The sequence below is a fragment of the Erinaceus europaeus genome, chromosome 11, assembly GCF_950295315.1.
Source record: "Erinaceus europaeus chromosome 11, mEriEur2.1, whole genome shotgun sequence".
NCBI classification, from domain to species: domain Eukaryota; kingdom Metazoa; phylum Chordata; class Mammalia; order Eulipotyphla; family Erinaceidae; genus Erinaceus; species Erinaceus europaeus.
In genome coordinates this window covers 63,612,729-63,639,891 of record NC_080172.1, presented here as the reverse complement: position 1 = coordinate 63,639,891, position 27,163 = coordinate 63,612,729, and the positions used below count along the sequence as shown (strand labels likewise).

At 39.5% G+C, this 27,163-nt stretch overlaps 2 pseudogenes; both read right to left on the bottom strand.

Annotated features, from left to right (window-relative positions):
• The window catches only part of LOC103119870 (BCL2/adenovirus E1B 19 kDa protein-interacting protein 3-like), a 105,032-nt pseudogene that overhangs the window by 33,567 nt on the left and 44,302 nt on the right, over positions 1 to 27,163 (bottom strand).
• Positions 188 to 274, bottom strand: LOC132541602 (small nucleolar RNA SNORD116; annotated as a pseudogene).

Here is a 27,163-nt window from a genome sequence, read left to right as displayed (position 1 = left end):
ATTCCTAGGGCTGAAAGCCTGTATCTACTCAGGAGTGACTGGTAACAGTCCCCGCAGTTTGCCAGTTGAGGCACCATTTCTGGTCTGAGTTTTATTAACAAATAAATTGCTGACAGGAGGAGAAGATCACCAAGTCTGCTCTGAAAGAAGTTCTGAAAGGTCTTTCTCCATCTCTCTCTCTCTCTCTTTCTCTCTCTCTCTCTCTTAGGTGAGTTCTCACTCATTTTGTTCAGCTCTCCAAGGAATGCTTTTGAGGGGGAGTCATCATTGATCAGGTCTCTTATAAATAATCACACCACCATAAACAGGTTATACATCATAACACTCTAAAATTTTAGAATAATGACATTAAAATATCTTCATTCTATAATATCAATAAGTGTCAATGGCCTGAATTCACCTAATAGGCACCAAATAGGAAGATGGATCAGAAAACATAACCTAGTCATATGTTGTCTGCTGGAACCTCACCTAACTCAACAAGACAAACATAGACTGGTAGTGAAAAGATGGAAAACTACCATACAAGCCAATGGATCTCAAAAAAGGGAACGCTATCATGGGAGGGGGTGGGTTATGGAGATTGGGTGGTGGGAATTGTGTGGAGTTGTACCCCTCCTACCTTATGTTTTTGTTCATTAATCCTTTCTTAAATTAAAAAATTAAATAAAAAGGGCAGGAACAGTTGTTCTCAATCTGACATGATAGACTTTAAAATACATAAAAATTAGGAAGGGATGGACATTACTTAATGCTCAGAGGATCAACCAATCAAGAAGACTTAATGATTATTAACATCTATACACCCAAGGAGAGGCCATCTAAATATATCAAACATCTACTGAAAGAGCTACAGCAATATATTAACAGCAACACAGTAATAGTAGGGGATTTCAATACCCCTTGGATGTTAGACCAGAAACTATCAAATACTTAGAGGAAAATACTGGCAGAACTCTTTTCCATCTAAATTTTAAAGGCGTCTTCAATGAAACAAATCCAATTAAAAAATAGTTAAACAATAAACACAAAACAGAACTTGGACTGGTTCTGGCATATTGCACCAAAGTAAAGGACTCCAAGGTGGGGTGGGGGGTAGGGTTCAGATCCTGGAACATGATGGCAGATAGAGGGGGGTTGAATTGTTATGTGGAAAACTGTGAAATGTGAACAGGGGTAGATGGCATAATGATTATGCAAAGAGACTCTTATTCCTGAGGCTCCAAAGTCTCAGGTTCATGATGAATTCACTTTCTTTACCCCATCTGGGATGGAGCTCAAAGATATCATGTTAAGTAAGGTAAGTCAGAAACAAAAGGATGAATATGGGATGATCTCACTCATAGACAGAAATTGAAAAACAAGATCAGAAGGGAGAACTCTAAACAGAACTTTGACTGGAGTTGGTGTATTGCACCAAAGTAAAAGACTCTGGGGCAGGGGGAGGGTTTGGGTCTCGAACTATGATGGTAGAGGAGGACCTAGTGGGGGTTGTGTTATGTGGAAATGTTATGCATTGTATCTTACTGTTGACTGTAAACCACTAATCCCTCAATAAAGAATTTTTTTTTTTAAAAAAAAGGAGTCAGGTTTCAGGTCTGGTACTTAGGGAATATATATATCCACCTTAACATATCTGTATCAAAAGTTAGGAAGCTTAAAGAATTTTGGTGACATGTCAAAAAGACAGTTTGAAAGAACTCCCATTACCCAAATCAGAGAAGATTTGATCATCACCAAAACAAATTGTAAACCATTGAATAAAAGAAGAATCTGTGAGTTATAGGTCTAGGTAGAGAATCTGTGAGTTATAAGTATAAGTGGAAATCAAATAATGAAGGAGTTTTTGTAACAGTTTGATTAATTAGGCAGGGAGAAGTAGAGCATCACTCTGGCACATGCAATGCCAAGAGTCATACTCAGGATCTCCAGGGTTTAGAGTTCAACCCTTTATCCACTGTGTCGCCTTCTAGATCACAGAAATTTTTTTCTTACAAAAGAATACCAGCTAAATATATAGAAGAAATGATTGAAAATTGACTATGAAATCACCATAGTCAATCATTGTAGGAATAACTGACTCAGGCAAGACTTGTTAATATATGTTAAAGCTGGTGGGCAATGCTTAGAGAAGAAAAGGTATTTTCATAATTTTAGTCTTCTCCTATAAAATACTTAACTATCAATACTTAGTTTCTTTTTAACATTTTATTTTTATTTTTATTGGCTAGAGACAGACAGAAATTGAGAGGGGGAGAGGGAGATAGGGAGAGAGACAGAGATACCTACAGCCCTGCTCCACTGATTGTGAAGCTTTCCCACTGCAGGTGGGGACCAGGAGCTTGAACCTGGGTCCTTGCACTCTGTAGTTGTGTGTGCCATCACCTGGCCCCATTAACTATCAATATAGAGAGAAAAATAGTAACTGGATAGAGAAAAATAGGGGAAACCTGGAAGACGTCTTAAGTCATTAGAGGAAATTTGAATAGTAATGGAACCAATCAACTCCTGATATTTACAGCAAATGACACTTGAGGTAACAGATGTGTAACTGGGAGAAAGTCTAACCTTGTCAGAGAAGGTAAGGACTAAAAAAGAGACTGGCTCACTTTAATGATGGTATTTTTAGTCAGGCCACCCAATCATCTGGGGCTGTAGTCACAGAATCCTTTGATTCCCATAAAGATATAATGGGCCTAGACTTCCAATAGTTCCCTCTCTCCACTATCACTGGTCATCTCCCATCAGGAACAACATCATAAACCCTCTTGTGAGTCTTTCCAGGACCTTGCCTTCAACATAGAGCAGCAATGGTAGGGACTACCACACTCTCTGAAGGGAGGTTGGGTCAGTCTACTCTGCTGCTCAAGGAAGACTAGTCCTGAAATGAGTGTAGCCTAGACTGTTTCCAGCTTTGACCATGAACTGTGAGCTCAGACTGACAGGGAGTCAGAGGTTATATAGGCTCCTGTGTCAAATATGAATATATATGTATTTATATACTTTAAAAAGTACTTATAGGGAGTCGGGCTGTAGCGCAACGGGTTAAGCTCAGGTGGCGCAAAGCACAAGGACCGCCATAAGGATCCCGGTTCGAACCCTGACTCCCCACCTGCAGGGGAGTCACTTCACAGGCAGTGAAGCAGATCTGCAGGTGTCTATCTTTCTCTCCTCCTCTCTGTCTTCCCCTCCTCTCTCCATTTCTCTCTGTCCTATCCAACAACGACAACAACAATAATAACTACAACAATAAAACAACAAGGGCAACAAAAGGGAATAAATAAATAAATATTAAAAAAAAGTACTTATATACTTTCCTCAAATTTGGAAAGCTACTCTCTGCCCTAAATCAGCTTTCTAGTCCTACTTTCAACTCTGATACCATCTTTCTAGACATTATTTTTAGTCCACCTGCATTTAGCTATCAATCTCGGCAAAAATTACTAAAGTCATGCACCACATGGACCATACCTAAAATAGACTTCCTAGCTTCTTCCCATCTGAAGACCCCTAACTTCATCTGCTCTATTCCTACCTTTAGGCTCCTGTTAATTAAACAGGATGAGCACAGTGATAAATACCAACTTATGTTTTGATAGGAAGTAGAACCTACATGACAGAAAGTCTTGAAAAACAGACACCTGTAAAGCACTCTTTTAATGCAAAATCAGTTCAATTCATCTTAACTTCAATTATACCAACTTTCCTTCTTCTTCTTTTTTTTTTTTTCCCACCACTAGAACTCCGTCATATGCCATCCCCTCCCTTGATAGCTTTCCTATTCTTTTTTTTTATTTCTTTATTGGGGAATTAATGTTTTACCTCAACAGTAAATACAATAGTTTGTACATGCATAACATTCCCCAGTTTCCCATATAACAACACAACCCCCACTAGGTCCTCTGTCATCCTTCTTGGACCTGTATTCTCCCCACCCACCCACCCCCACCCAAGAGTCTTTTACTTTGGTGCGATTTGCCAATTCCATTTCAGGTTCTACTTGTAGTTTTTTTTTTTTTTCTAATCTTGTTTTTCAACTTCCACCTGAGAGTGAAATCATCCCATATTCATCCTTCTGTTTCTGACTTATTTCACTTAAGATGAATTTTTCAAGGTCCATCCAAGATCAGCTGAAAACAGTGAAGTCACCATTTTTTACAGCTGAGTAGTATTCCACTGTGTATATATACCACAGCTTGCTCAGCCACTCATCTGTTGTTGGACACCTGGGTTGCTTCCAGGTTTTGGCTATTACAAATTGTGCTGCTAAGAACATATGTGTACACAAATCTTTTTGGATGGATGTGTTGGGTTCCTTAGGATATATCCCCAGGAGAGGAATTGCAGGATCATAGGGTAGGTCCATTTCTAGCCTTCTGAGAGTTCTCCAGACTGTTGTCCACAGAGGTTGGACCAATTGACATTCCCACCAGAAGTGTAGGAGGGTTCCTTTGACCCCACACCCTCTCCAGCATTTGCTGCTACTACCTTTTCTGATGTATGGCATTCTTACAGGAGTGAAGTGGTATCTCATTGTTGTCTTTATTTGCATTTCTCTGACAACCAGAGACTTGGAGCATTTTTTCATGTGTTTCTCAGCCTTTTGGATCTCTTCTGTGGTGAATATTCTGTCCATGTCCTCTCCCCATTTTTGGATGGGGTTATTTGTTGTTGAGTTTGGCAAGCTCTTTATATATGTTGATTATTAAACTCTTATCTGATGTATGACATGTAAAGATCTTCTCCCATTCTGTGAGGGGGCTCTTGGTTTGGGTAGTGGTTTCTTTTGCTGTGCAGAAGCTTTTTAATTTGATGTAGTCCCATAGGTTTATGCTTGACTTAGTCTTCTTTGTAATTGGATTTGTTTCATTGAAGATGTCTTTAAAATTTATGTGGAAAAGAGTTCTGCCAATATTTTACTCTAAGTATCTGATAGTTTCTGGTCTAACATCCAAGTCCTTGATCCACTTGGAATTTACTTTTGTATTTGGTGAAATACAGTGGTTCAGTTACATTCTTCTTCATGTTTCAACCCATTCTTTCCAACACCATTTGTTGAAGAGACTCTGCTTTCCCCATTTAATAGTCTGGGCCCCTTTGTCAAAGATTAGATGTGCATATGTGTGGGGGTTCACTTCTGGGCTCTCAATTCTATTCCACTGGTCAGTGTGTCTATTCATATTCCAGTACCAAGCAGTTTTGATGACAATGGCCCTATAATACAATTTGAGATCTGGGAGTGTGATGCCTCAAGTTCTGTTCTTTTTTCTTAAGATTGTTTTGGAAATTCTAGGTCTTTTCTGGAGCTTTCCTATTCTTTAACCCTCTGGGAGTATGGACCCAAGGTCATTGTGGGATGCAGAAGGTGGAAGGTCTGGCTTCTCTAATTGCTTCCCCGCTGAACATGGGCGTTGACAGTCTACTGACTCTTCTACCATTTTACACAACTCATTTGGCTGAAGAACAGAGCAGTCCATTTCATGATGAAGAGGTTTAATTCAAATAAATTATAAACACTTATCTAATATGAAATAATATAAAATATTTTGAAATTCAAAGTTAAATGCTGATTCAAAGCCAGTATGAATCACAGATTCAATCACAACCAACCCCTCTTTGCTCTAATATTTGTTTGCTCTTTGCTCTATTATTTCTATATCACTTGTGGGCAGGAAGCAGCCATCTTGAAATACAAATTTTACTTGTTTCTCTAAGAAAAGAAAAACAAATAGATGATTTATTCCAAGAACGTACAGGAACTTATATTCCAAACGCCCATAAATACATATTCTAGGGACTCTTATCATTTCAGGACCCTACTTCATTTCTCTTTAATCTTTTTAAACATCCTGTTACATAAATTGCAGCTGCATCTACAGCAGGAAGAATAATAAGACAATAATTGGTCAAACATCAAAAGCACTTGGGTGGGTCTTGCATAGACCTTTAGTCTTCTCTCCTATCAGCACCACGTTCTTAGATTTTTTTTATCCCAATCACATTAATGTATTTTCCACTTGTTGTTTCATCTTTTTCCTTTCCCCTGAGTAGTTTTTATGAATTTTGGCCAGATCAGGAATTTTTCCCAAGGAAAGACATCAAGTATTAAATAGTAGATAAACAGTACCTGAAAGTAGGATGTAAACTCTTTTCAGAAGTGCCTCTCCCTTTGATTTCTTTCTCTATCTTGAATAGGATTCATTGGTGGAATTGCACGTCCTCCGTTTTGTATAAGGGAGACGTCTTCAATGTGAGCTACGCTAGGAATTTTCTATTAACTTTCATGGAGTGAAGTGGGCTCTGCCCTTATCACTCAATGTGTATGTGTGTATTGTTGGCATTAAGGGAGAATTTTGGAAGTCATTTAGCTTGACCTCACTTCTAACACAAACATTTCTTCCATAGCATTTCTGACAATGGTCACAAGACAACAATTTATCATAACAAGGAAATCCGTATAGTGTAGGGCAGCCTATTCCATCCCTATAACTTAGGGTAGCCCATTCCATTGCTGGACAGCTCTCAGTATAACTCTTGCTTCTTGCTGTGGTTCTTTTTTTTTTTTTTTTCAGTTCTAGTATTACTTTATTGAGGAACTATTGTTTTACTGGATTTTTTGTTGTCACCATGGCATGTTCCACATTTTCCCAATATAGAGATAATTCATTTCACCTTCAATCAAACCATCATCTTACTTATTCTACCATGGGGACTTTGGTCTTCAGTCTCTGCTTAGTAACCCTCCCTTCCTCCTTCTAAATTCCCAAATCTAAGCAGACATTCTAAAAATCTCTGTGAAACGAGATCAAAGGATAGATACTACTTAAATATAATAAAAATAATTTACTGAAAATTAGCAACTATTAACTTGTAAAATATTAGTAAACTATTAGAGTAAAATCTTTTTTAAAAGTTTTAAAAAAATATTTGATCAAGACAGCCAGAAATCGAGGAAGAGAAGGGGGAGATCGAGAGGGAGAAAGACAGAGAGACACCTGCAGCACTGCTTCACCACTTGCAAAGCTTTCCCCCTGCAGGTGGGGACCAGAGGCTCAGACCTGGGTCCTTGCGCATTGTAATGTGTCCTCAACTAGGTGTTCTACCACCTGGCCCCTAGAGTAAAATCTTTTACTCAAAATCAGAAACCTCACATTGAGGGCTTTGTTTTCTTTGTTTGTTTTTTTGCCATTGCCAGACCTTCACCACTTCAATTAACTTTTTTTTGTTTTGTTTTCAGAAAAGGAAGAGACAGATACAGAGGAAGAAATAGAAAGATACTATGGCACCAAAGTTTCTTCCAGTGTGATGAAGGCTGGACTTGACCCTGAGTAATATACATGACAAAGCAAGTACACTGTCCAGGTGAGCTACTGTGCTTGTCTACACACTGAATTTTTAATTAAGTGTATCTTCTTTACAGTTAACTTTAATATACATATCATTGCAAAAATCATAAGAGCACAGATCAATTATTAGAAGGTAAACTTACTCATATAACCACCATCCAAATCAAGTCAAGAAATAGATAAAGATGCTACCATTACCTTAAAAGCCTGGAGCAGTATATATTTATGTGTGTTAGATTTATTTCCCTCTACCTTATATTGGTTAAGTGTCTCCATGTTGTAGAGAGCAGAAGTTCACTTATTTTCATTGCTGTACTATAGTTTATTATATATAAATATACAATATAGAAAATATACACAATTAATTATTCATTCTATCTATGATGTCCTTTTAGGTTCTTTTGAAACTGAAACCTGTCTCAAAATATTAGCCACCAATTCTCCCAGCCTTGTGTTATCAGAAAATTGATTACATTATCTCTGTGTACATAAACTGTTGACTTTGCTTGATAGGACCAGACAAGTTTGTGTCAGCCAACTAGAAAGCTTCCCTTCAGGTTAACCTTAACACATTAATAAATTTATTTGGGTAATTTTGTTCAGTTAATTTAAACGGTGGCTATTTATACTATCACTTAACATGAATTTTTGTAATTCATCCAATTTAAATGAACAAATGTTTGTCAAATATCTACTGTATTCCAGATGACTGAGCATAGAGCAGAATGTTCACACTCATGGAATTTACTTTCTGGTTGGTGAGACAGATGTAAGTGAAAATTAAATGATTCATGCAACCGCAAGGGCAGATATCTAGATTTGCAAACATGAAGTCCTGAGTTCAATCTCTGGAGTTCTGTTCTGGTCTTTTTCTCTATCTCTCTCTCCCTCTACCTTCTACCTTAGGAAATAAAAAATTTAAATACTTTTAAAGACTAAATGGTTTAGATAATCCTATGGCCATGAAGAAAGTGGAACTGGGCAACACAATAGAGAGTAATGAACTTTAGAAGGTCCTCGCCCTTTGAAGACTGGGAGTATAAAATTCCAAGGAAGTAAGAATCAAGTACGATGGCTCTGATCAGGGGGTGAAGTGGGATGCATTGGATCGACCTTCATGTGGTGCATCCCGTGAGTACCCATTCATTGGGGAAACTGACGATCCTTCCTAGCGGACTGAATCCACATGGATACCAGTCACTTTCAAAGCCAGCAACAAGTAGCTCCTGACAGCTTTCAACCTGATGCTGTTGACTGGCTACGGAAGAAGGGCAAACGCTAGAAGAAGAAGAAGGGGGTGAAGTTCAAGAAACAGAAAAGATGGTGAACTGTAGCAAACTGAACAAAAGCAATCAGAGAAGTAAATAGGAGTCAGATCACTTAGAGTCTTAAGTCCTCTCATTCTAAATGCATTGATGAGTTGGATAAGGAAATACATCACCCAGATCATGTTTTTAGAGGAGGACTTGATGCACAGTAACAAAAAAATGTGTGGTCAGCAAACAGCCTTGCGCTAACAACTTTTTCTGAAATAGAATCTGCCTCAGTTTCAAAGACCCTCAATATTAAGGACACAGGTTTTCTGCCACAGACCACATCTGTCACTGAGATGAAAAAGGCTCAACCATTTTGATCTGACTCCCAGACAATTCTGATCTATAATATTGGTTTAATTGCTACTTAGTAGTTTGGACCAGGATTTGTTAAAAGTTCATCACTGTTTGATTTCTTCTTCAGTCCAATCCTGTTAAATCCTAATAAACATCTGGAATCCCAAACTGGTTCTGCATATTTGTGGAGAAACAAGTCTGGGACAAATGAGAAGCCATTGAAACATTTTAAGAAAAGAATTCAGATAATTATGATTCAATTTTTAGATTGTTCCAGCTACAAAGAATGAGTTGTGGAAGATAACGATGAAAGTAGTGGCTCAAAGGAGATGGTGGTGACCTAATTTAGGAAGGAGATAGAAGATAAGAACAAGTAGTGGACTTGGTGCAACATGCCAATTCCAGTTCAGGTTCTACTTGTGTTTTCTCTTCTGATCTTGTTTTGGCATGTTGCACCAAAGTAAAAGACTCTTGGGTGGGTGTGAGGAGAATACAGGTCCAAAAAGGATGACAGAGGACCTAGTGGGGGTTGTATTGTTACATGGAAAACTGAGAAATGTTAAGCATGTACAAACTATTGTATTTACTGTTGAATGTAAAACATTAATTCCCCAATAAAAAATAAAATAAAAGAAATTAAAAAAAGAAAAAAAGTAGTAGACTTAGAATAAAGTTTATCAATAGTTAGAACTTGTTCTTGGGTGGGGGAAATCATGCATTTTCTCTTGGAGTTTTCAAGTTGTCTGTGTAGCTTTCCCTCACAAATTGTTTACCTAAATTCTGTTCATCCTTCAGTATTCTCATTATATGCTGCTTTTACACAGAGGATTTCTTTAACACATTCCCACCCACTGAAGAAGCTAGTTCCTCTAATTATGTGCCCACATAAATCCTGTTTCCTCTCCTAGCACTTATCACAAGTCATAATTATGCTGTCATCTTGTTATTATTATTTTTTTCCTCATTAGAGTTGTACAAGGGGTAGGGATATGCCTGATTTATTTCTGCTTGGTGCATAGCATAACAGAGACCCAACAGGCACAAAGTAAGTTTCACTGAATGAATGAATATGCACTTAGTGGACTAGATTCATGTTGACACTTAGAATTCATTCCTTTAAGTACTCATGAAACATCCTTTAATAATCCACACTCAAATCTTTAGGGGTCTCTAAAGATTTCTGGGGTATAGTATAGTACTTGATATCACCTTTGTCCACATGAAAAACATTTTTGATGAAATTTAGTTATTGTATTATATAGATTTAAGTTTTAGGTAGTAACATGTTTACAATGACAAAAATCCTATGTTATATTCTTCAGTCTTACTCTCTAAATAGGCAAATACTTTTTAAAAATATTTATTTATTTATTTTCCCTTTTGTTGCCCTTGTTGTTTTATTGTTGTGGTTATTATTGTTGTTGTTACTGATGTCGTCATAGTTGGATAGGACAGAGAGAAATGGAGAGAGGACAGGAAGACAGAGGGGGGAGAGAAAGATAGACACCTGCAGACCTTCTTCACCGCCTGTGAAGTGACTCCCCTGCAGATGGGGAGTCAGGGGCTCAAACCGGAATCCTTACTCCAGTCCTTGCACCATGTGCGCTTAACCCGCTGCACTACTGCGGGACTCCCAATAGGCAAATACTTTAAGCAGATTCACCAATCCACTTTATTTATGCCAGAACTCTGCTCATCATTGGCTTTTGGTAGTGTTGGGGAATGAATGTGGGACCTCATCATCACAGGCATGCCACAATCTACTCTCTTTAAAGAAATTCTGGGAGACTGACATTATCGCAGAGGGTTAAGCGCAAGGACCTGTGCCTGGATCCGGGTTGGAGCCCCCGGTTCCCCACCTGCGGGGCGGGGGTGGGGTGGGGCTGGTTATTTCGCAAGCCGTGAAGCCGGTCTGCAGGTGTCTTTCTCCCTCGCTGTCTTCCCCTCTTTTCTCAATTTCTATCTAATCCAACAACAACAACACATGGAAAAGGATAGCCGTCAGGAGCCCCAGTGATAATCATGGAGGCAAAAAGAAGAAAAGAAAGAAATAAAGAAAGAAAGAAAGAAAGGAAGGAAGGAAGGAAGAAAGAAAGAAAGAAAGAAGAGAGAAAGAAAGAGAGAAAGAGAGAAAAGAAGACAGGCTGACAGACAGACAAACAGAAAGAAAGAAAAAGAAAGAAAGGAAGGAAGGAAAGAAGAAAGAAAGAAAGAAAGAAAGAAAGAAAGAAAGAAAGAAAGAAAATTCTGTGGACATGCAGGAGGGAGGACTGTCCAGCTACATAGCACAGTACTTGCATGCCTGAAGTTCCTAGTCTTAACCCTGGCAACATATGTACTAGAGTGGTGCTCTGGTTTCTCTGTTTTTCTCATTTAGTTTCTCTCTTTTTCTCATTTGTAACAATGGCTCATTTGAAATAAATAAAAAAAATACAGACTAAGAGATAACATAGTGCTTAGCTCTAAGCCAAAGCTGAGCAGTACTCTGGTAAAATAAATAGAAATATAAATACATAATAAAATATTTTTAGGGAGTTATTGTTACACTTGAAAATAATGCAGTAGTCCAGTTAAATAACACTGTGAGTAAAGCATTAGATTCATATGAGTTTCATCTCTGACATTGCATGTTCTTTCTCCTTCTTATTCTCTCTCTTTCATTAATAAATAAATACACAAATAAATAAGTAAATATTTTAAAAGAAAACAAATATATTTGATCTTTTGACACTTTCTCTGCCATTAATAAGTTGATAGTATTTCATTTGTGATTTGTATTCATACTGGTAATTTCTTTTACTTTCTTTCAGCATCTGGAATTAGAAATCTTTTAGTCTCCTGGATTGCTTCATTTCATACCCTTCTTGTTAATTTGATTTGTAATTTCATAAAGTGCCATTTTCGTAGGGATTTCTCTTAGCAACCACCCCCAATCCGAGTTTGCTAATCTAATATAAATAGGTCATTTTGTGTGCACCATCTCATTTTCTTCCGCTGCACTTTTTGTTTCCTATCACATCTTGTTTAGTGGAGACTCTCTGCCTTGAGTTTAATATCAGAATTACAGCCAGATGCCAGACCTGATATTTACAAGCTACATGACCTTCTTCAAGGCATGTAAAATGCTCTGGTGTTGGGATTCCTCTAGAGGGACTGAGGAGAATGCATTTATTAGATCAAGGGTTAAAGAGTGTGGGTTCAACTTTTGGTTCTGCCCCTTTGTTACTGTGTAATCCTGGATACACTGCTTTGTATGTAAGCTCCATTTTCTTTAACAATGAAAATAATCCTTATTTCTAGTGGGGGGTTGTGAAAGTGAGAAAAAAAAAGATGTACATGCCTGGTGTATAGACATAATGGATTCCCCAGTTATGTTAGTGCTCTTTTTTCCTTATTCAATTTTTTTTCATAAAGAAAAAAAAAAGGAGTGGTTAGGTGATGGCATATCCTGTTAAGTATACACATTACTACATGCAAGGACTCAGGTTCAAACCCCTGATGTCCACCTGCAGGGGGGAAGCTTCATATGTGGTGAGGCAGTGCTGCAGGTACCTTCCTTCCTTCCTTCCTTCCTTCCTTCCTTCCTTCCTTCCTTCCTTCCTTTCTTCCTTTCTCTCTTTCTTTCTAAAAAATTTTTTTATTATCTTTATTTATTGGATAGAGACAGCCAGAAATCAAGAGGATGATAGAGAGGGAAAGAAACAGAGAGACAGATACCTGCAGCACTACTTCACCACTAGCAAAGTTTTCCTCCTGCAGGTGGGGACCGGGGGCTTGAACCTGGATCCTTGTGCATTGTAGCATGTATGCTCAACCAGGAGCACCACCACCTGTCCCCTGTTTCTTTCTTTTTAAAATTTTTAATATTACCTTTATTTAAGGGGCTGGGTGGTGGCGCACCTGGTTGAGCACACATGTCGCAATGCGCAAGGACCTGGTTCAAGCCCCGAGTCCTCACCTGCAGGGGGAAAGCTTTGCAAGTGGTAAAACAGTGTTGCAGGTGTCTCTCTGTCTCTCTCCCATCTTTATCACCCCCTTTCCTCTCAATTCCTGGCTGTCTCTAGCCAATAAATAAGGATAATTTTTTAAAATATCTTTATTTATTTATTGGATACAGACAGCCAGAAATTGAGAGGGAAGCAGGTGATAGGGAGAGAGACAGAGACCTGCAGCCCTGCTTCACCACTCACAAAGCTTTCTTCCTGCAGGTAGGGACTGGGTGCTCAAATTCAGGTCCTTGTGCATTGTACCATGTGCATTCAACCAGGTGCACCACCTACTGGCCCCAGGTATCTTAATTCCCTCCTACCAAATTTCTGTCTGTCTCTATCCAAACAACAACAAAACAAAACAAAAATCCAGAAACATAAATAAATAAAATAAAATATTGCAAATATTCATGTTATTAAAGAGAGATAGACAGATAGAGAAACCAAAGCTTTGCTTTGTCATATGTGTTACAAGAGATTGAATGCAGGACCTGCAGTCCTATGCTCCTCCATTGCTATTCTTAGTTTGCTTTTAGAATTGTAAAATGGAGAATTACTTCAGGGAGAAAAACGGATAAAATAGTAAAAATAAATAAATAAATAAATTAATTAATTAAAGAGTAGAAAGAGAGAGAGAAAGAAAGAAAGAGAGAAATAAGGCAACTTAGAACCTTATAACACAATCTACAAAGTTAGAGGAAACTTGCCAAAAGGCAGGTGTATGAAAATGGGCATATGGAAAGGGGTGAGCAATGTAGGGCAGAGGTGGCTTGAAGTCAGAGCTATACCAGCATCCTGGGGAAAGCAGACTGAGCCATTTTGAAGCGTGGGCTTGGCACCAAGCAGTGGGCAGCAGTGGTGTCTGAAAAAGGCAAGCACAGCCAGGTCCCAGGCCATGGGCAAGGACATCCACACCACTCATCTCAGATCAGGAGCTGGAATCTCAGTCATGGGAAGCAGCCAGAGCCTTATTGAATGCCTACATTCCACTGAATAGCAGGAAGGCTCTCCCTTGTCCCCGTCATACTACCACTTATAAACAATACAGCCACAGCGCCACCTGTCAGATAAACAGCAAAAACCACACCCAACCAAAACATGGATAAAAACTCAAAAGCTCAACATTACTTAGGAAATATATATGGTTGAATTCAGAAAACTAATTATGGAGACAATCCATGCCACCAACCATAACATACAAACACAAATTAAGGAGTCCAGAGAACTCCTCACCAAAGAACTAGGAAATTCACTAAGAGAACTCTGAAAAGAAGTTCTGGAATTAAAGGAAACCCTGGACAGCACAAAGGCCTATATAAGAGGTGTTGGTGGAACATTGCACCAAAGTAAAGGACTCTAGGGCAGGGAGAAGTGTTTAGAACCCAGAACATGATGGTGGAGGAGGACTTAGGTGGGGGATCAGAGTGTTATGTGGAAAGATGAGAAGTCTTACACATGTACCAACTACTGTGTTTTACTGTTAATTATAAACCATTAATTCCCTCCAGTGAAGAAAAAAATAAAATAGGCTTTGTATCCAGAATAAATCAGCTTGAAGATAGAATAGCAGAGCTAGAAGATAAAACCCCCACACTCTTAGAGTACAAAGCTGCTAAAGAAGAAAGGCTTATGAAAAATGAAGAAATTCTCTGTGAAATAGCAAACTCCATAAGAAGAAAAAATTTGCAAGTTACTGAAAATTTGAAAAAACTTTGGGAGGAGGGGCTGGGAAATGACATACTCAGTTAAGCATACAGACTATCATGGGAAATGACCTGGGTTTGAGCTCCTGCTCCTCACCCCCAGGGAAAATACTTCACAAGTGGTGAAGCAAATCTGCAGGTGTCTATCTTTCTCTCTCCCTCTCTCTATCTATCCTCCACTTTCAATTTCTCTCTGTCCTATCAAATAAAAAAAGAAAGGGGAGAAGAAGAAAGAGAGAGAGAGAGAGAGAGAGAGAGAGAGAGGAGGCAAGATGGCCACTGGGAGCAGTAGACTTGTAGTGTTGGTACTGAGACCCAGTGATAATCCTGGTGGCAATGAAACAAACAAAAAAATTGAAAACTTTAAGATGAAAAGGAGAGAGGAGCAGAGAGCATATTTAAAGAAATTAGTGCAGAAAATTTTGCACACCGGGGCAATGGTCAAAATATAGAAATAGAGGAAGCTGAATGGAAATCAAAACTACTGAATCACAAACAGTCAATGCCAAGACAAATAATAGTAACACTTTCCAATAGTAAAGACAAGGATGAAATATTTCAGGTTGCAAGATAAAGGAAGAAGTTGACATATGGAAGCAAAATCATCAGGCTCTCACCAGACTTCTCAACACAAACCCAAGAAGCAAGAAGGGCATGGAATGACATTTTTACAGTATTAGGACATAAGAATTATCAGCTGTGGTCTGGGAGGTGGTGCAGTGATAAGGCTTTGGACTTTCAAGCATGAGGTCCCAAGTTCGATCTCCAGCAGCACATGTGCCAGAGAGATGTCTGGTTCTTTCTCTTTCCTATTTTTCTCATAAATAAGTAAAAATCTTTTTAAAAAAATTATCAGCTATATGTACTCTACCCTGCCAAACTTCCCTTTAAATATGAAGAAGAAATCAGAAGCCTCCAAAACATACAGAAACTAAAGGAATTCACTACCAGCAACACTGTCTTGTAATAATTACTGAAAGGAGGCTTACAGGAGAAGAACTAAAAAACCTGTAACTCCAAATGAGGTAATCTGTGATAGAATAGAAATGGGAATTCAAAAAACAGCAACAAAAGGAGCAAACATAGGAAAAGGGAGTGCAGGAAAGACAGAGTGATATGACCAATGATTGTGAACCAAGGCCAACTATCAAAGACTTAGATACCAGAACAGAAACTCTAAATCTTCATTTCTGCCTTATCTTCACTGGAAGCAGAAGGAAAAGTGTTAGGAGGAATAAATCAGGAAGAGAGGGGATGAATAGGGGATGACTCCATATGTAGGTGGAACTTCAGAGACAGAGTTAGAAAGGGAGAACTCGGGATGAAACTTGGATTGAGGGTGGTATACTGCACAAAAGCAAGAGACACTGGGGAGGGAATGGAACAGAAGTTCTGGGGGGACTGGAGGTTTGGGGTCCGTGATGGCGGGGGTAAGAGTATGTAACAGAGGGGTGGGGGTAGATGCATAATGGTTATGCAAATAAATTCTCATGCCTGGGGTTCCAAAGTCTCAGGTTGAGTTCCCACCACCACCATAAGCCAGAGCTGAGCAGTGTTCTGGTAAAAAAAAAAAAAAAAAAAAAAAAAAAGTTGGGAGTTGGGCAGTAGCGCAGTGGGTTAAGCGCATGTGGTGGGAAGCTCAAGGACCGGTGTAAGGATCCCGGTTTGAACCCCGGCTCCCCACCTGCAAGGGAGTCACTTCACGGGTGGTGAACCAGGTCTGCAGGTGTCTTTCTCTCCCCCTCTCTGTCTTCCCCTCTTCTCTCCATTTCTCTCCATCCTATCCAACAACAACAACATCAATAATAACTACAACAATAAAACAACAAGGGCAACAAAAGAGGATAAACAATTTTTTTGAAAGTATGTAGCAGATACCTGTTATGCAGAACTGGGAAACCATATACATATTTAGAAAAATATACTATAATTCATTAACCCTCCCCCAATAAGATAAAGTAAAATAAAACCAAAAACAAACACAGAAACTTTCTGAAACTGGCATGTTACTCAGATCTTCTAGAAGATCTTTCTCATAGTACTTTATAAACTGTGAAGCACAATATGAGCTGTGTGGTTGTTTTTCTGTACCAGGTGGAGGTACCCAGGCCATGAATTTATCTGGCTTCTAAGTTGTGCTTGAATTACAGAGAGACCTCTGTTTTTCTAGGTGGGAACTAGGTAAACTTTTCCAGGACCTTGTTGCAGAATGCCAGTTTTGGCTCTGTTGTGTGTGTTTGGGTGTTGTGTGTTCAACGGTGGTAGGTGTTTGTCCTTGGATGTCTTGTCTGTGGGTGATTTGTGTCTGTGGGTGTCTATCTGTCCGTGGGTTTCTGTCTATGGGTGTTGTGTGTTCATCTGTGAGTATCTGTTCACGGGTGTCTATCTGTGGTTATCTGTCTGTCCATGGGTGTCTGTCTGTGGGTGTCTTCCTTCCTACTTTCCTTTTTTCTTCCCTTCTTTCCTTTCTCCCTTCCTTCCTGCCTGCCTCCCTTTCTACCTTTCTCCTTCCCTCTCCTCTGTGCTTATAATCAATACCATTATAATAAGTACCATTCTGTACTTATTACCATTATTCTCACTGTAAAAAGTCAAACACTACAGAGAAGAGAATTCTGAGCCATTCTCTGCCCTGCATGCTTCCCAGTTCCCAGCCACTCACTTAACTCTTCCAAGACCCAGGACCCAGTTCTCTCACTGGAAAAAAAAACCCAATTATATAGATTAAAGTTGCATTATTATCATTATTCTCTCTCAAGAAAAGAGAGACTGGAAAGAATGAGGAGGAAGTGGGAGCCTGTAAACCACAAGACATTTTTGGCAGGTTACTTTTCAAAATGTAACAGGCAGGGCTGGAAGTAGATCCTCATGTGGTGTCCAGTGCAGGGCATGTGGCCACCTCCACCTTGGGAAGGAGTGTTGATTGACTGGCTCGAGCTCCAGTTCCAGCCTGCTTGCCCAGAGGTAGCCAAACACAGAAAACCTGAAACATCATTAACATCTGTCACTTCTTTATTTTTATTCTTTATACTCATTAGTCCCTCTGTGTCATAATGGCTGGGGAAAGGTGTTTCTGTTATACACACAGTAGCAAGGATACATTCTCTCTTCTTTTTCCTTTCTAAAGGACAATGTCAAGGACATGTCCAGGCCAGGTCAGAAAATGTTACATCAGGGATACTGCTGCTATATTTATCTCCACTTGCTTTTCAAGCAAAGCAATTTACATGATGAAAAACAGCAGAGACAGATCATCCTGGGTATCTTCAGAGAAGAAAAGCATTGTATTTTAAAACTATGTTTTATTTTACATTGCTGTGAAATTCTCTGGGTGTTGGTGGTAAATTCTCTCTTTGCTTTTTAAAAAAATTGTCTGAGGAAAGAAGTAGAGACTTAGTGCATCAGCTCAGGCCAAGAAAGTTACAGTTAGTATTCAGAGGTTAATACATTCCAGGCTGTCATCATTGCCTTGAGACATGAAAGAATAAACAGACAGGAGAATGACAAGCAGAGTCACTGCTGTTTCTTTGGTCTGGAAGTTTCCACATTGTCTGCCGTTGTAGTCCCCACCTCCACCTCAAAATCCCATCTGGATCAATTATTGTTTTTAAAAGATTTATTTATTACATGTAAGAGAGTTTCAGAGAGAAGAGGAGAGGGGAAAGATACAGATACAGAGACAGAAGACAGATGATAGATAGGAAGAAAGATACTGGAGAGCTACTCTGGTAGATGAAATGCTGGAGATGAAACTGAGAAGTTCAGGTACTCAAGTCCATCAATTAATCAAGTCTATCAATTAATCCATTTCACTGTCCACTGGATCAATTATTTTTTATATTCCAGACCAGAGCTTTCTGTTCAGTAACATAGGAAGAATCAATTATTTCACTTGGAGGGGTATATGTTAATTGAACAAATATGATTAAGGTCTTGAGGAGACAGGAAATTTATCCAGCTGTGATTCAATTAGCAGTCTCTCTCTCTCTCTCTCTTTTTTAAAAAGAAAACCTTAACATTTAATTTATTAACAAGAGAGAACCAGCATTACTCCGGCATATGTGATTCTAGGTTTCAAATTTGGCATCTCATGTTTTCAAGATGAGTGTTTTATCCACTGCACTACCACAATTACTTCTTTTTAAAAACTTTATTTACTTACACAAGACAGAAGAATAGAGGGAATGAGGGAAAGAGGAAAGGGAAAAGAAGAGGGTGGGGAGAGAGAGAGAGAGAGAGAGAACCAGAGCATTACTCTGACACATGAGATGCAGGGGATTGAACTCAGGACCTTGTGCTTCCAAGTTCAGTGCCTTGCTCACTGTACTGCCTCATGGGCCCCCACAGTTACTTCTTGAGTGTATATTAAGTGTTGGTAGAAGGTATAAAGAGTACAACTGAAAAAAAAAAAAGTACAACCGAGTTAAGAATCTTATAACTGTTTAAAATTTATTTTTGATTTTTAAATTTGTTTATTTTTTAAAAATCAGGACACTGCTCAACTCTGATTTATAATGGTGTGGAGAACTGAACCTAAGACTTCAGAGCCTCAGGCATGAAAGTCTTATCCCTCTTCCTTCCTTCCTTTCCTCTTTCTTTCTTTCTTTCTTTCTTTCTTTCTTTCTTTCTTTCTTTCTTTTGTTCTGTGTCTCTCTTTCTTTCTTCCTGTTCTTTTTTTCCTTTATTCAGAAAACCTTAATTTTAGGCAGCAAATGTCAAGTACTCTAAGTTTCAGATGAGAGAATGCTGAGAGAATTAGGAGATGGTCCCAGAAAGCTATAAAAGGGAAGAGCATTGCTTGAGATAGGAAGGAACAAGAGGAAAGGAGCAAGGAAAGAAAAGGTAAGGAAACCTAAACTCAGGATGAGTTTGGTGGAGTGAGCTCAGCACTTGCACTCGCACAGGTTAGGAAATAATAAATGGGGCTTGCACTGGTGAGTTTAAGAAGCCTATATTTAATTCTGTGTCACAAATTTGTAGCTTTGAAGAATGGTGTGACTAAAGAAGTGTTTTTAGAGCAATTACTATGGTCTGTGTTGGGATCTGACTGGATCAAGGACATGGATGTTAGACCAGAAACTATCAAATACTTAGAGGAAAACATTGGTGGAACACTTTCCCACCTAAACCTTAAGGACATATTTGATGAAACAAACCCAACTGCAAGGAAGACTAAAGCAGAAATAAACCAATGGGACTACATCAAATTGAAAAGCTTCTGTACAGCCAAAGAAACTATCACACAAACAAAGAGACCCCTCACAGAATGGGAGATCTTCACATGCCATACATCAGACAAGAGACTAATCACCAAAATATACAAAGAGCTCATCAAACTTAGCAACAAAAAAGGCAAATGACCCCATCCAAAAATGGGCAGAAGATATGAACAAAACATTCACCTAGAGGAGATCCAAAAGGCTAACAAACATATGAAAAACTGCTCCAGGTTGCTGATTGTCAGAGAAATGCAAATAAAGACAACACTGAGATACCAGCTCACTCCTGTGAGAATGGCATACATCAAAAAGGATAGCAGCAACAAATGTTGGAGAGGCTGTGGGGACAGAGGAACCCTTCTGCACTGCTGGTGGGAATGTAAATTGGTTTAGCCTCTCCGGAGAGCAGTCTGGAGAACTCTCACAAGGCTAGACATGGACCTTCCATGTGACCCAGTAATTCCTCTCCTGGGGAAATACCCCAAGGACTCCATAACACCCAATCAAAAAGATATGTGTACACCTATGTTGATAGCAGCACAATTCGTAATAGCTAAAACCTGGAAGCAACCCAGGTGCCCAACAACAGATGAGAGAAAGCTGTGGTATATATACACAGTGGAATACTATGCAGCTATTAAGAACAATGAACCCACCTTCTCTGACCAATCTTGGATGGAGCTAGAAGAAATTATAAGTGAACTAAGTCAGAAAGATAAAGATGAGTATGGGATGATCCCACTCATAAACAGAAGTTGAGAAAGAATAACAGAAAGGGAAACTCAAAGCAGGATCTGACTAAATTTGTAGTAGGGCACCAAAGTAAAAACCCTAGGTTGAGGGTGAGGGTGAGGGTGGATGCTCAGCTTCATGGGGCGGGGGGAGGATGGTGTGGGGGATGGGATGGGACACATGCTTTTGGTGGTAGGAATGGTGTTTATGTACACTCCTATTAATTTGTAGTCATATAAATCTCTAAGAAATATGAGAGGGGGAAAAACTGAATGTCTCAAAGTTTTTAAAGCACAGACTCAGTCTTTTTAATACATATGTTGACTCTATTAAAAGCTTAGTCCAGGGAGAACAAAAGCAACCGGTGGCATAGCTTATGCAAATAATGTCAAAGGACATAAAATATGGTAATGGTGTGTATGATACAGCAAATCCTAACAAAGGGATTTTTCAAAGTTCACCCAATTGCCAAACAATGTGATTATTGAAATAACAATCTATTGTCTTCTTAAACTCTAAGACAACAGGGATCTTCTGCTTCCTTTGTAGAGCCTATGTTTCTCCCAATCCTGGCCCCACTGGGGTGGGGGTCACTTCCCTGCATGCTTCTCTCAAGTCAGACCAAATGATATCGCATCCGCCTATTCAAACCTAATCAACGCAATGAGTACCATCTCAGCATGCTTCACCTCAGACTGTGCACAGAGACATCAGGCATGGAATACCAACCCTTCACCCTCATCACTCGGGTGAGACCTTTCCTTTCATGGTATTCTCTAACTCCATTCCAGGAGGTTCACTTCCTAACAAAGTCCCAAAACCTAGATATAGGCCAGGTCCCGTTAGATAGAGCATATGTTCATATGTATCCATAAGTTAGGGCAAAATATGTAACTGAAAGCAAAAGTACACAACAGTCTGTAGTGAGTCAGTATCAAGTTCAACGCTTGATGTCTCGTCATCCAATCTGGTCCCCTACGCCTACACTGAACTTCTCTGTTCCAGACTCTTGGAAACAGAGTTGGCAGTCAGCTGAGGTAAAGAACAAACACCTCATCACAGACCCCTGCAAGCGTCAACCCGGCTTTGACCTAGCACGTTATGATTGGGCCCTCCTCAATCACTATCAAACAGGCCATGGCCGGTGCGCCGCTATGTTCCATCGCTGGGGAGCCAGAGACGACCCGAACTGCCCCTGTGGCTACAGACAGACTATGACCCACATAGTCAATGACTGCCACCTCTCCAGATTCAAAGGAGGTCTCGAAACTTTACATCAGGCTCAACCTGACGCTGTTGACTGGCTACAGAAGAAAGGCAAACGCTAGAAGAAGAAGAAGAAGAAGAAGAAGTTCATAATGAAATAGCGTCCGCTTAGACTTAGATACCCTCCTTATCTACTTCTTAATACAGTTCTCTCACTCACTCCAAAGCTAACCTTAGCAAAGCAAGGACTGCAAAAGCTGAATAAGGGCAAGAGACTGGCATACTTTAACGATGACTCTTTATTTGCTATTAGGCCATTCCACCAGCTGGGGCCCTAATCGGGGAATCCTGAGATTCCCAAACAGACATGATGGGCCTAGAACTCAAATAAATCCCTTTCTCCAATGTTACCGGTCATTTCTATCAGGAACAACAAAATAGACCCCTTTGGGGGCTCCCATAGGACCTTGCCCTCAACTTGCATCAACAGTGGTAGAGAATGTTCCATCCTCCAAAGGGAGGATGGAAAACATACTCTATGCTACAACTGAGGAAGATGGGTTGATACTGGGGCAGCATGGAATGTTCCTACTCATGAACACAGAATGTGAGCTCAGATCTACAGGGATGCAGAGTTCTTAAGCTCTTAAGCAAATTATGGGCCCCAGATCACATCAAATTGATGGGGTTTACAGTCAACAATACTTATACCCCTTTCCCATATTAGGGAGCTACTTTCTTCCCTGATCCAGCTTTCTGGTCCTTTTCCCAGCCATGACATCACCTCCCCAGACAATAACTTGGTTCCACCTGCATATCAAATTTCAGATTCAGGCAAAAAAAAAAAAAAAAAGACACTAGTATAGCTACAGGCCCTTTGAAATATAACTAAAATATGCCTACTAGCTATCTATAAAATGGAGAAAAACCCCCCCCCCAACACTTCATCTGCACTATTCCAGCCTTTAGGTCCATGATTGGTCAACAATTTGTTTGGCTTTGTATGTTAACTCTCTTTTCAGCCACCAGGTTCCAGATGCTAGCATGATGCCGACCAGACTTCCCTGGACAGACAACCCCACCAATGTGCCTCGGAGCTCTGCTTCCCCAGACCCCTTCCCCACTAGGGAAAGAGAGAGACAGGCTGGGAGTATGGATCGACCTGTCAATGCCCATATTCAGTGGGAAGCAATTACAAAAGCCAGACCTTCAACTTTCTGCATCCCATAATGACCCTGGGTCCATACTCCCAGAGGGTTAAAGAATAGGAAAGCTATCAGGGGAGGGGATGGGATATGGAGGTCTGGTGGTGGGAATTGTGTGGAGTTGTACCCCTCTTATCCTATGGTTTTGTCATTGTTTCCTTTTTATAAATAAAATATTTTTTTAAAAAAGAAATGATTCTTTGCAGGAGCCCACATTTTCTAAAAAGAGTTATTTCAGTACAAACAAACAACAACAACAACAAAATCTCATGTGTTTTAATTCCAAATATTATTTCAACTTACATTAAAGAAAGGTTTTCACTTTTAATTTTTTAAAGACTTATCCATTGAAAAGGTGGCTTTTACCACTCTTCTAAGAGGAAACCTACTTCAGTTTGTAAAGTAAGAACAAGTTTATCCAGTTTTTTGTGTTTCAGGGCTACCTCAAATATGCTTGCTAAAGCTACTCAATTCTTTTTTTTTAATTAATTGGTTAATTATTTTTCCTCTAGGTTTAGCTGGTGCTCAATACTGTCACTATGAATCCACCACTCTCGGCCACCATTTTCTTCTTTTTTTTCCCCATTTTATTCGATAGGACAGAGAGAAATTGAGAGGGGAAAGGAAGATAGAGAGGGAGAGGGAAAGACAGACTCCTACAGACCTGCTTCATCACTCGTGAAGCATCCCCCCTGCAGGTGGGGAGTGGGGACAAGAACCTGGATCCTTGTGCGGGCCTTTGCGTTTTGTACTATGTGTGTTTACTTCTGTGTTTACTTGAGTCCCCCAGACTACTCAATTATGAAACATAACATATACTCAGAAATTCTATGTCAAAAAATTGTAAGTAGGGAAGTGGGCAGTAGCTCAGCTCACATGGTGTGAAGCACAAAGACCCACATAAGGATCCCAGTTGGAGCCCTGGCTCCCACCTGCAGTGGATCACTTCATGGACAGTGAAGCAGGTCTGCTATCTTTCTCTCTCCATCTCTGTCTTCCCCTCCTTTCTCAATTTCTCTCTGTCTTATCCAGCAACAGCAACAATAACAACAACAAGGGGCAACAAAATGGGAAAATGGGCCTCCAGGAGCAGTGGGTGTGTAGTGCAGGCACTGAGCCCCAGCAAAATCCCTGGAGGCAGAAAAAAAAAGAAAGAAATTATAAGTAGTTCAAGAGGTGACACAGTGTTGGATCCTCAAGCATGAGGTCCTAAGTTTGATCCTTGGTGTTGCATGTGCATGATATTGTATAGAAGCAAAAAAAAAAAAGTTTTGTTCAGCACCAGGCTTTATAGCTCTGGGATAACTTTTTCAGATAAAGACAGAGAACACCACAACATAGAAACTTTCTCCAGTGCAATGAAGCCCAGGCTCAAACCTGGATTGTACCCATGACAAAGAAGATGTACTATCAGTTGAGCGATTTTGCCTGTCCTTAGATGCAAAAGAAAAAATAAAAGACTTAACCCTTGAGGGAGGGAGAGATGAGAGAGAGAGAGAGAGAGAGAGAGAGAGAGAGAGAGAGACCAGAGTACCAACCACTTTGGCCAGGGATCTAAGAACCATATAAAGGAAACATGAAAACATGGAAACATGAAAGGAAACACAAGACTGAATTTCTTAGGGAGAAGCTAGAGTCCTTTGACGGGATGAATGAGAATGGAGGTACCACGCATACTCCTTAGGCTGGAAGAGATAACAAAACAAGAGGTGAGGGGTCTGGAGTTCCACCTCCCCACTGGAGAGTCTTAAACAAACATTAGGTGGGAAAAGGTGGAATGCTATGTGTGGATTTCTCATATTGTACAGTATTGCAAAATGAAGCTTTTCCATTTACACAAAGGGCTGAAATACAGAGTTCTGTTTTTTTCTATAGACAAATAATTCTGAATACTTTTTTCTCTTCTTATTTTTTAATATTTTGTTTATTGATTTATGAAGAAGATAGGAGAAGAGAGAGAGAAAGAATAAGACATCCTTCTGGTATACATGCTACTAGGGATTGAACTCAGGACCTTATGCTTTAGAGTCCAATTCTCTATCCACTGCACCACCTCCCAGACCATTTTTTTTAAAAGACTAGTTTTTTTTATTTTTTCTTTAATTAAAAAAATTTATTTATTTATTCCCTTTTGTTGCCCTTGTTGTTTTATTGTTTTAGTCATTATTCTTGTTGTTGTCTTCGTTGTTGGATAGGACAGAGAGAAATGGAAAGAGGAGGGGAAGACAGGGGGAGAGAAAGACAGACACCTGCAGACCTGCTTCACCACTTGTGAAGGACTTCTCTGCAGGTGGGGAGCCAGGGGCCTCCAACAGGATCCTTATGCCGGTCCTTGTGTTTTGTGCCACATGCGCTTAACCCGATGCACTACCGCCCCACTCCCACAAGTTTCTTTTTTCTTTTCTTTTCTTTTCTTTTCTTTTCTTTTCTTTTCTTTTCTTTTCTTTTCTTTTCTTTTCTTTTTTTTACTTTATTTTGATAGAACAAAGAGCAGTTGAGAAGGAGGAGGAGATAGAGAGGGAGAGACAGAGAGAGACAGCTGCAGTCCTGCTTCATCATTTATGAGGCATCTTCCCTGCAGGTAGGGACCAGAAGTTTGAATCTGTGTCCCTGTGCCTGATAATATGTGCACTTACCCAAGTGCAGCACCAACACCCAAATGCCCCTTTTTTTCTATAAGAATTTATTAACTTACATGAGAAAGAGAAAGAGAATGAGAGAGAGAGAGAGAGAAAGAGAGAGAGAGAGAGAGAGAGAGAAAGAGACCAGGGCACTGCTCAGATCTGGCATATAGTGTTATTAAGGACTGAACCTGGAACCTCTAGGGCATCAAACATGCAATACCACATTACTTCCATTATGCTATCTCCCAAGCCCAAGTCTGGACTATTTTGTTGCATTTATGGCCTGTCTTCTACTTACTGCACAACCTCCTAGACCACAAAATTTATTATAATAATTATTTTTTAAAAAGATTTATTCACTTATTTATGAGAGAAAGGAAGAGAAGGAGAGAGAGAAATAGAGTATCATTCTGGCACATGTGATGCTGGGGATCAAACTGAGAACCTCAACCTGAAGCTCCAGTACTTTACCAATGTGCCACCCTCCTCCCCCTCAGGCCATTAAACTTTATTATTTCTAGTCAAAAGAGGTCACAAATGTTAAGTTTAAATATAATTACTCAACTAAGACAGAAATACCTCCTGTTACTCACTCCTTTAACCTATTAATCACCTGCCTTTGTTTCAGGGTAACAATGCCAATTAACCTTGTTCTCCATCAAAATGGAGGAGATCCAACAAGAAAGACATGAACCCTCACTGCAGAATGACTTATGGGAAGGCTCATGACCTCAAAGGAAGGCTGCCTTACTTCTAAAGTTCCATCAAATTAACAAATTATTTTAAAATGAAGGTATGTAGGAGTTAGTGATGAAGTGAGAAGTGCTAATTTTAGTGGGTATCTAGACTGTTTTTTATCAGTAGAGCCCAGACTTAGGACATGAGGACTTGAGACCTTAGTGTTTAATCTTAGGTTCCCTACTCTGGCTACAGAAGCTTCAAGACAGTGCTTAATGAAAAGCCATAAAACAATAGACTGTTCTGGGTGAGGAAGACGAGTCAGTGGTAGATTGTATGCCTTGTGGAATTACAGTCTCTCTTGCTCACAATTTTTTTTAAATGAATTATTGGGTCAGGGAGATAGCATAGTGATTATGCAAAAGACTTTTATGCTTAAATTTCTGGGGTCCAGCTTCAATCTCTAGCATCACCATAAACCAGCTGAGCAATGCTCTGATTAAAAAATGGAATAAAGTAAAATAAAATTAAAAGAATGAATTGTCTTCAATGACAGTATCAGGAAAAAAATGTTAGACTTCATTCCTTCAGTCTGAGTCACTGCCCAGAAATTGAAGGTGGGTAAGCTAAATTTGATTATTTGAGCGTCCCAATCCCTTGCAAATGACCAATTACATAACATTTGACATCAGGCTTAACCTCTCTTTCTCATTCTCCCTTTTCTGTTAAATGAGAATTCAAGTACAGGAACATGCCTTCCATTGCTAAGCACTTGTAAAGCTAACTTAACTAAATTAAAAAGTAGTAGTAATAGGAATGAAATAAGCAGTGAATATTATATCTCTTTTATA